The sequence below is a fragment of the Schistocerca piceifrons genome, chromosome 2 (genome assembly GCF_021461385.2).
Source record: "Schistocerca piceifrons isolate TAMUIC-IGC-003096 chromosome 2, iqSchPice1.1, whole genome shotgun sequence".
Lineage (NCBI taxonomy): Eukaryota > Metazoa > Arthropoda > Insecta > Orthoptera > Acrididae > Schistocerca > Schistocerca piceifrons.
The window spans coordinates 534,105,895-534,116,966 of record NC_060139.1 but is presented as its reverse complement, the minus strand read 5'-3'; the positions used below and the strand labels follow the sequence as shown (position 1 = coordinate 534,116,966).

The following is an 11,072-nucleotide window of genomic DNA, read 5'->3' as shown; positions in this document are numbered from 1 at the left end:
TACATTTCGCGGAAAGACCGCAAAGATAAGATAAGAGAGATTAGGGCTCGTACAGAGGCATATAGGCAGTCATTTTTCCCTCGTTCTGTTTGGGAGTGGAACAGGGAGAGAAGATGCTAGTTGTGGTAAGAGATTCCCTCCGCCACGCACCGTATGGTGGATTGCGGAGTATGTATGTAGATGTAGATGTACCAATGAAGCTATTTGCGCATGATGCTGTAGTATATCGAGAGGTTGTAACAATGGAAAATGGTACTGAAATGCAGGAGGATCTGCAACGAAATGACGCATGGTGCAGGAAATGGCAATTGAGTCTCAATGTAGACAAGTGTAATGTGCTGCGAATACATAGAAAGAAAGATCATTTAGCTACAATATAGCAGGTCAGCAACTGGAAGCAGTTAATTCCATAAATTATCGGGGAGTAGGCATTAGGTGTGATCTGAAATGGAATGACCATATGAAATTAATCGTCGGTAAAGCAGATGCCAGATTGAGATTCATTGGAAGAATCCTAAGGAAATGCAGTCCGAAAACAAAGGATGTAGGTTGCAGTACACTTGTTCGACCACTGTTTGAATACTGCTCACCGGTGTGGGATCCGTACCAGACAGGGTTGATAGAAGAGATAGCGTGATGACTGGGTGTTGTGTGATGTCCTTAGGTTAGTTAGGTTTAAGTAGTTCTAAGTTCTAGGGGACTGATGACCATAGATGTTAAGTCCCATAGTGCTCAGAGCCATTTGAACCATAGAAGAGATAGGGAAGATCCAACGGAGAGCAACGCGCTTCATTAGAGGATTATTTAGTAATCGCGAAAGCGTTACGGAGATGATAGATAGACTCCAGTGGAAGTCTCTGCAAGAGAGACGCTCAGTAGCTCGGTACGGGCTTTTGTCCAAGTTTCGAGAACATACCTTCACCGAGGAGTCAAGCAGTATATTGCTCCCTCCTACGTATATCTCGCGAAGAGACCATGAGGATAAAATCAGCGAGATTAGAGCCCACACAGAGGCATACCGACAATCTTTCTTTCCACGAACAATACGATACTGGAATAGAAGGGAGAACCCACAGAGTTACTCAAGGTACCCTCCGCCACACACCGTCAGGTGGCTTGCGGAGTATAGATGTAGATGTAGATGTACCTGACCTCCACACTAAAAGCTGCCCATGCGCTTTTGCTAAAGAGCGATGCAGGTGTGTTAAGAATCTGAAACTGCTTCACACGCCAAAAACAGGCGATAGCCACAGACTGCAGATCTTCGCCGATGAACGCGCTAGTGTTGCAAGGACGACTGCGGTTATTTGACACAAGGAAACGTTGTTTGTCACGCGAGAAGCCGTTGTCTGACGTGTGGCAGGAATCACGTTACCGCACAACAAAGAGCTTCATAAGTCGGGGTGCGAGGCGGGGGCGGTAATCGAGCGCTGCGCGACTGCTGTGCTTCCCGCGCCACTGTGCCGGAGGCGCGAGGTGCGAGCAGCGCGGCCGCACCACGCCACGGCATTTCTATGGCCGCGTCCCATCTCAATAAAGCCGCTCCACGGCCATTCATATCCGCCCCTTTTCGCAGGTGCTTTTGTCGTCGTATAATGCAAAATGAGTGTTTTTTTCTGCCGCATTTCCAACACAGTTTTCATCGCGCTTGGGGATGGAACGGGCTTGAAGGATGGCCCTTCTGTCGTCCAGATGAAACCTACCGATGAAATCGGGACTGAAAAAGTGTCGAAATGACAAATCTTTACTTGATTACAAATTGCTCTTATTTTGGTACAAACATCCGATTTAATGGTGATAACTGCAGGGAAAATGTAGGATGAATAAACACCTACTCTCCGATCCGGAAAGCTGCAAGGTGGTCGAAAGGTCTTGCACATCAGTCAGCCTTAACAACCGAAATGAATTGTGTAGGACGTCTTGGTACACAACACTGCGTACTGTAGCTTCGAACAAAACAAGGGTCACTATTTGAGACGCGAAGCGGCATACCAGACTCCCACTTTGCGACAGCGCAAGATGTTTGAACGACATGTGGATTTTCGGTTCGTGAAATTCATATGTTCTGACTATTCAAAATGGTTCAAATGGCGCTGAGCACTATGGGACTTAACATCTGAGGTCATCAGTCCCCTAGAACTTAGAACTACTTAAACCTAACTAACCTAAGGACATCACACACATCCTTCCTCGAGGCAGTAAACGAACCTGCGACCGTAGCGGTCGCGAAGTTCCAGACTGAAGAACCTAGAACCGCCCGATCACAGCGGCCGGCTCTGACTATTCAAGTATCCACTGAAATGAAACGAAGCCTTATCAGTTCTGCGATTCCATGAATCTCAACAAATGCCCGAAACCATGTGCAGTACGCTAGACGCTCTTCTTTATCCGGTGCCTCCAGTTCCTGAGCACTGCGAACACGATATGCATGACCCTTTAACTTCCTCTTTCCTTTCTGTGTACTACCACATGAAATCTGAGACTGGACTAAAAATAGTGTCCTCAAACTTTTTGAAGGCGAAATCAGCATCACATTCATTTCCTCAGCCGGTTTAGCGTTAGTCAGAATGGCAGCTCTCCTGGTTCTCTTAATGTCTGCAACTGATCGGCTTTCTGGGAAACGGATGACTAATGTCGTTATTGTCGAATTGTTCGGCACTGTGGTACCTGGGTATTTCTACGAAATACGTTTCCAACACGTGGATACGAACAACTGGCAAAATACTATTGAACAACTAAAAGTTGTCACTCTTGGGAAAATGAAATATTTACCAAGCAATGAACTGCGCAATACTACATTACTGTTACCCTGGTATCTTCATTTGTTGTTGGTGATGCCTATAGTTTATGAGGTAACTTTGACGGTAGTGAAGATTCGCAATGACAGGCATTTCGGGCGTATTTAGATTTCTGTACATAACAAGACATAGAAAAGGCGAATTGAATAACGTGGCCAATATTCAGCTCCGCGCGAAATTGGGTTTTTTCAGGGAGCTATATCTCGGGTTCTGTTAATCACAGAGATAAAAGTGTTATGTTTTTCGGATTATCATTGGCCTAGCGACTGTTTGTACGCCTATCGGAAGAACGGGTATATTGTAGCTATCCTACAGTACTCGGTAGAAATTTACACATTACACATTTTCAGCAACCCAGGCAAATTGAGCAAATCCGTTGGTTCTTTTGTATTAGGTGTGGCCTAGGGTGGACTGTCGGCGGCTTATAAAAGCACCATTTGTTCACGGGTCGTTGCTGAGAAAACCCCGAAAAACCACGAGTTCTGAGTACGAAAAGCACCAATTGTGAGGACGGCCACTTCTATAATTTCTATTCGTGGCAGATAGTCGACATTTTTACCTTATGTTCTTAAGACGAATTGTCTGGTAACTTCGGAACTTTTTTCTGTGTCGTTATCCATTGCCGAGATCCAGATGTTCATTTACCGCAGTTACGCAGAAAACCGCAAAAACCGGTTTTTAGCCCTTTTTGCACCGTGGACCGCAATTATTTAAATAACAAACTACAGCAAATGACTCAAACTTAAACTGTACGTTCTTTAGACTTTCATCTAGAAACGTCATTTTATCGTTTTCGAAAATCTGTATCCGTCATCAAGATAAACCCGAAAAACCATGAATTTTGGGTACCAAAAATGCCAATGGTGGGGATGGCCACTTCTATGTTTCTGTTCACGGCAAATCGTTGAAGTTTTTACCATACGTGCTTAAGATAATGATGTCGGGCAACCTTGAAACTTTTTTTCGATACAATTGTCCTTTATCGAGATCCAGAGGTTCAAAGTTTCTGTACTTATGTACGTAACATCCGGTCTCAGGCGTAAATACAATTTTTAACTGACGTAGTGAACACATGGCAAGTGTTTTGGGGTCATCACAAAGATTACGGGGTCACCGTACTATGTTGTTAATAAGCATTTTTTTTTCACCATTAAAACTTTATGACGCTCTGTCTCTGTGCAAAAATGGTTCAAATGTCTCTAAGCACTGTGGTACTTAACGTCTGATGTCATCAGTCCCCTAGACTTGGAACTACGTAAACATAACTAACCTAAGGACATCACACACATCCATGCCCGGGGCAGGATTCGAACCTGTCTCTGTGTAATGGGCACTTCACGCATAAACAGACTGTCTTAATCTGGAAATCATTCGACGGTGCCACCTAACGGCGTAGGCACCTTACAAACGTTTATATTGTTGTACGAAATTCTTTGTACTTGCAAACCAAACACGACATTTTTTTGGTATATTGAACGGTTAGCCCCAAAATGGGCACGAGGTACGGTGTCGGTGTGATTCATCACTCCCAAGTCGCTCGTTTCCAGTCATCCGCTGTCCAGTGGCGGAGCTCTTTATACCATCACAAGCGTGCAGCACTTTGGAACTCACGCGTGATTCCTTCCGGTGACTTTACGCAATTTTTTTTTTTTACAAGCACCGTTCGTAATGCTTGACGATCCTTCTCAGCTAAAAAGAATGGGATCTCCCTGGTCTCGGTTTAACTGTGATTTGCCCTTCACGTACCAGTTGACAGTGGCCAACAGTCGGCTTGGGCGTATTTAGAAGGGTTCAAACATCCCTCACGGATCTGTTAATCAGGTGACATCTAGTGACCAGTCCACTGACCCATTTTGCTGTTACTGAATTTTTGGTGGCAACATAATACGCTCCGCCTTCTTTCACAGTGGTGGGTTCGCCTCTCATAACATCTGGTGGTCAACTGGGCATCATGTAGGGTTGTCCGGATAGCTTTAATCGGATAATGTATTTGCTTTGGTGCCAACATGATCTGATGGGTATAGCGCCATCATCCCTCCGCAAGGACAACACAAATACTTGTTACTCAACAAAAAAATCGGCATAACTGGAAATGATAGCCATCTGTAGATGGGCGTAGTAGCTCTAACCTACTTATGGCATTGCTGTAGAGAATTTTAAAAATATTTGTGACTTGTTATGCTATTCAAAAAAATGGTTCAAATGGCTCTGAGCACTATGGGACTTAACATCTGAGGTCATCAGTCCCCTAGAACTTAGAACTACATAAACCTAACTAAGCTAAGGACGACACACACATCCATGCCCGAGGCAGGATTCGAACCTGCGACCGTAGCGGTCGTGCGGTTCCAGACTGAAGCGACTAGAACCGCTCGGTCACTCCGGCTGGTTTATGCTATTCACCAACAGTTATTTACTGTTTCGGAGTTTTAAATACTTGGCATCACGAAACCACTAAAAAGCCACTGTAATATGTGTATAGTTATTTGATTCAGTCGGCGGTTTATGACACGACTTGAAAGTATGCCGAACAGTGTAATGGAAAGTCAATTGTATACTTGTGGACTAACAGAAAAATGTTCAAGATAATGGATGCGTGTGCGAGTGACAAATGCTGCAATGGGTAATACTGTAATTATGTGCTTGACCCCGAGAAACCTTCCTGTAAACTGACGTAATTACAGTCGCGACTTCAAGACGATAGCTTGACCGAAATTAGCTGCCGGTAAATAACTATACATTACAGCCGTTTTTAATGGTTTCGTAATGCCGTTCTTTAAGTATATTGAAGCTGTGCGATAATGATTACAGAAAATAGTTTTAAATACATTCCCTGTACTTAGTAATCGAACCCAGGAAATAGTTGCTTAACTTGCTCTCCATTTCTGTTGACGCCATATTATGTGTCCCTTCATCTTTCACAATTTTTGAGTGGCTTGTTTTCTTTTTAGCACTAAACGCAGCCTTGTTACTTGGTGGCACTGTATATTCCCAAAACTGTAGAATTTTAGGGCTTTACATGTGATTTAACTGGTGACTTTTTGAGTACACAAAACAAGGTGCTTGACGCGTTATAATTCTTAACTTCGATACCAGAACCTCCTTTGCCTCTTGCGAAATGATTCGCTATACAGTTTATAATTAGCAAATTTCATATGAAGCGTACTGTCAGCAACCACATGTCAATTTAAGGATAATGGTTTTATGACTCTGGGGATGCTTGTGCGATTCGACGACTCACAACACCAGAATCATCATAGACGTATTGGAGAACAGGAAAAGTTCTCGAGATGTTATATTAAAAAAGAAACATCTGAAAATGAGATATTCATACCAGAGCTACAGTAAATCAAAAATTGGGTGTTGGAGAACCGATGGTGAGTACTATAACCAAATCACGACCAGACAGTGCAAGACATATATTCTCTCTCTTTATTACTCCACAGCTGAATACAAACGCCCAGTTGTTACATATAAGTTCCAAGACCGTAGAGATGGCTGGATAGAAGAGTAACTGTTATTTGAGAGAGTGGTTATACGTCCATTAACTACGGAGCGCCAGATGGCAGTAATCGCTGACACGAGTGTAAAGCATCCACGGACTTTCGAGAGCCATTACGAAATGTATGGGACCGTGGCTCCACCCACTGTCAGTGTGTTTTACATGGCTTTTCCAAAAGCCCTGTCTCACTATACCACTCGCGAAGTCTTTCAGCGCACAGTGAGTACTTTTTTGGAGTTTTCCCGTAACGTAGCTGGGATATTTCCGGACGTCAGATTGCAAATTACGTTACGACTGGCTGTACTAGTTGATGTAGCTATAGACCGACCCAAACCAATGAGATACAACCCAATCATTCTGTAGCCGCAGCGATGATTGGCTGACATGCTTCAGTAAATCAACAAATTTAGTAAATTGCTGTAAACATAAAGGACCACAGAGTCTAGAGCGCTTTCTCGTGGAGAGAAGGAAGCAGTTCTAACGAGAGATATCGATAGTTTCGAGTTCCCGTAGATGGAGGTTGTCATTTTTGTACAGGCACTTTTTCGCAGCAACAGCTTTGCTAGAGGTGAAGGGCGAAGAAGCCAATTTCGTTAGGTTTATGAAATGGAAATAAACCGAGTAATTTCAATGGAAACGGAAGTTTCTGATTGGTGTCTCCCTCCCTTCGCACCTTTGAATTGATAAATGAGAGTTTTTATTTACTGAGATAGACGAAGATTTCGCAAGGGGCTGCTCTGAGTGTTAAACGGAGGCTGTTAGAATTGTTTGCTTCCAACCCAGTCTAATGTCTCTGAAGCGCTGGTGTTGCTACAGGACATTGGAAAGTTATCAAGAAGTATTTGACATGTATTACATTGCAGAGAGGTGGTCCGGGTCCACCGTCTAACAGTCCCTTCCCCGACAGCGGTGCAGTTACGGCGTACAACAGATCTGTGCGCTTCGTGAAAGTCTTGTGTTCGTAGGCCGCAGGGCGGGGCGTTTTCGTTGTTACATAGATGTAAGAAGAGTAGAAGTGTTACACAGTGTGGCCTACATCCTGACACACAGTAGGAAGCAGCTCTCAAGGAAACATGTCTCATTGCCCCAAGTTGTCTACCTACTCCTTACTCAAGTGGAGAAACTGCGCAATTTGGCTAGCGTAGCGTAGTACTCTCTAGGAACTTGTAACTACTAGAAAAGCGACCATGGTATATAAATCTGCACCCTCCTCCATTGCGTAATCGTCGTCTGTGCCAATGTCTGTAAAAGAAAAAAAGACAAAAGAGCTCGAGGATAAACTTAGCGTGTGAGTTACTTCAGACTTCACTTTGTGTTTAAACTGTAATGCATATTAAATATTCAAAATCTCGTGCTGACTGGAGGGCCATGCCCAAAATGCTCTAAACGCTCTCAATTGGGAAGAAATCTGGCGATCGTGCTGGCCAAGATAGGGTTTGGTTAGCACGAAGGCAAGCAGTAGAAATTCTCGCCGTGTGCGGTGGGGCGTTGTCTTGCTGAAATGTAAGCCGAGGATGGCTTCCTATGAGAGCAACAAAACGGGGCTTAGAATACCGCCTACGTACCGCTGTGCTGTAAGCGTGCCGTGGGTGGCAACCAAAGAAGTCCTGCTATGAAAAGAAATGGCACCTGGATCGTCGCTCCTGGTTGTCGAGCCGCTTGGCAGGCGACAGTCACCTTGGTACCTCACCAATTTCTGGGTCGAAATTAGACTTAATTTTAATACCTTCAGCTCCTGACGGGCGTTGATATATATCAACGGGGACAGGTGAAAATGCGTGCCCCGACCGGGACTCGAACCCGGGATCTCCTGCTTACATGGCAGACGCTCTATCCATCTGAGCCACCAGGGCACAGAGAATAGTGCGACTGCAGGAACTATCTCGCGCACGCCTCCCGCGAGACCCACATTCTCACCTTATATGTTCAAACACTACATACGTAGTGTCCCACCCCAACACACTCATTCGTCGTGGAAGACATTCTTACCAAGTCCCGTAAGAGTTCGGTGAATACGTGTGCATCCGAAGAAGAAGGTCATGGCCGGTATTGCCAGAACTATATACTTATATGGATATGGTGTCTGCTCTTTCGGACATGTCCGAAAGAACAGACACCATATCCATATAAGTATAAATTTCTGTGGTGTCTCCAGACACGTCTTCGCTGGCCGTCGGGGCTCGTCAACGTAGACAGTTCTACTCCAGTCAATGAGATTCCAGACTGACGAAGGGTCTGGAGACACTCCGGACACCAGTGACTGTCGCCCACCATACGGCCCGAGAACCAAGAGTGATCGTCTGAGGTTCCATTTCTTTACATAGTAGGGCCCGTTTGGTAGTCGTCTGCATCACACGTACCGCACAACGTCGACGATATTCTACGCCCCGTTTTGTTGCAATTCATGATAAGACATCCTGGGTTTACATTCAGCTAGATTGTGCAGAATTTCTACTGCTCGTCTTCGTGCTCGCCAAGCCCTTCTTTGGTCAGCGAGATCGCCGGATCTCTCCAACCAGCTCGGGATTTTGACGATCTTATGCGCCAATTGGACAGATCCCTCACGAGGACATTCAACAAGTCTATCAGTGTTAAGCCGAATAACTGCTTGAATAAGGGTCAGAGGTCGACCAACGCGTAGCTGACTTACCCAGTTCGCGAAGCCCTTTCTCTTGAATAAATCATCCAACTTTTCAGAAACTATAACCATTTTTTTTCTGTACATGTGCATCACATCTACGGAAAACTTTCCCATTCGAATAATTCCTTTGTGTTCCGTCTTTTTTTGTTCGTTTTAGAGTGTATTGGAAATGGCGAGGGCATAAAACTGTCCAGGTTTGATGTGGCAACGCTCTGTTGTTGTGGTTTCGGCAGCTCAAAATGCCCTTTGTTATGCTCTGTAGAATCCGATGCTGGATCAACATAGTGGATGGAGATGTTCGAACCTGTGTATGTACGCTGCAAGAACAAATACTAAGGGAAGTTAATGTATCAATGGCCTACGTGGCAACGTATGTACATTTCTCTGGGGTTACTGTTAACGGATAAGGATGTGCCAAGATTTTTTCTATAGCGCAAAAGACGAATGTGGTGATGGAGTCAAACTAATACATTATTTGCTCATCCGGAGGATCTTGGAGGGCAAAAGAACAGTGTGTCCACCAACGAACCTGGAATGCAAAAGTAGCCTGGAAGCTTTAAAGGACGCTCTTGAACTTAATGGTAATGTAATCGTTGCCGTAACGTCCGTGATTCAGGAGACCAGGGCGAGAAATCCGGTGCTGGCAACGAGAATGCTCTAAAGGCAAAGGAGTCATTCAATGATTACCACGTGGTGGATTAACTGGCTCGGGTATATCCTAAGAAGCAGTTTCCAGTCAGCTTGACATCACTGGTCCCTCGTTGGGAGAAATGCCTTCGTGGCCAAGGTGACTATGCTGAGAAATAAGTATGTAGATACGAAGAATAAAGCTGTAGAATGGTAAAAACTTTTGTTTCATGTATACATCGGTAAGAGTTTTGGCATTTAAAATTCGGAGGCGTTACTTTACAGCACGCCCTCGTATAGCCCTAGAAAGCTGATACAAAATCATGGTCCATTTGGAGAATTATTGCTTGACAGAAAATTGTTCAAAGGGGAGGTGTCTGCCTTTGGTTAAAAGATGCTACAGTCATAAACAGTTTTTTGGTACCGGCAGATGTGAACAAATAAGTTCCTGTTTTCCATGTTACTCATATACATTTTTCTTTTTGAAGAGTAGCTCTACGGTAAGATTCAATGTTGATTTTTTAAATTTGAATAAAGTTTGGTAATTGTGAAATCGACTCCCATTTATGAGCCCTACTTCCTACATTTTCTCCCATGATTATGCGACACTTGTTTAGCAAATATAATGAGGAATACACTAACCTCTTGTTTCAATGTGATGGTGTTTCCCCTGTGTGCACTATCCACATTCCAAATGGAATCATATGTAATACGCAAATGAGTTAATTGTGGTGATGCGTCGTGAGTAGCGCTGGCACGTTTCTTAACGGAGTCTATAACAGTTACCAATACAGAATAGTTTCAACAGACTCATCTCCCGTACACCGCGGGGGAGGGGCGTTTGAGCGCGGAGGAAGAAATCGCTTTCGGACCTATCCCTCAGTGTCTTCTCATAAGACTATTTCTTTTGATCGATGTCTGTGCACAAATCTCAAGTGTACGATTTCTCTCGGCATGGGCCAAAACGCTACCGTCTCAGATCGATGTGGGATTTGGCCCTTGCAAGAACCCAAAATAAGTGAGTAGCTGATACTGAACTAGAAGCGTCCTCACGGACACACAGAGGAAAAGGTGATGTAAAAGGACCTCACTCTCTAGTTAGTTAGTTCTACATTCAGTAAATCATACTCACGATAAACATTATGAAATAGAACGTGTCAGCTGAACAAATGGCTGCAGGGACAATTTTTTAATGGACAGATTATCAAAGAGCTTTAAAGCTTAGTGTTGCGCTCATAACGTGTTAAAGTTAGATTCAGTAAAGACTGCCCTTTGTGTCACAAGATTTTCTCTCCTTTTCTTTTTTCTATTCTTTTAAGCAGTGTCAAGAACTGGAATTTCAGTGATGAGTCTGCGCTCTCAAAGTGCAGAGAGGAACACATCACAGCTTCTTTAGGTCGTCTCCAGCCACATGAGCGCTGAAGGAGCTCATAACGGCAAACTGATTTGGCCCAAGTATTGATCTAAGGAAAAAAAAATTAAGTAGAGTTTATCTCTTGACATT

General features: G+C 44.1%; 1 non-coding gene across 1 annotated transcript; it reads right to left on the bottom strand.

Moving 5' to 3' along the window:
* Positions 1-8,079: 8,079 nt before the first annotated feature.
* Trnat-ugu lies at positions 8,080-8,153 on the bottom strand. Its single transcript has one exon. It is a non-coding gene; the product is annotated as a tRNA-Thr (tRNA).
* Between the last annotated feature and the right edge of the window lie 2,919 nt (positions 8,154-11,072).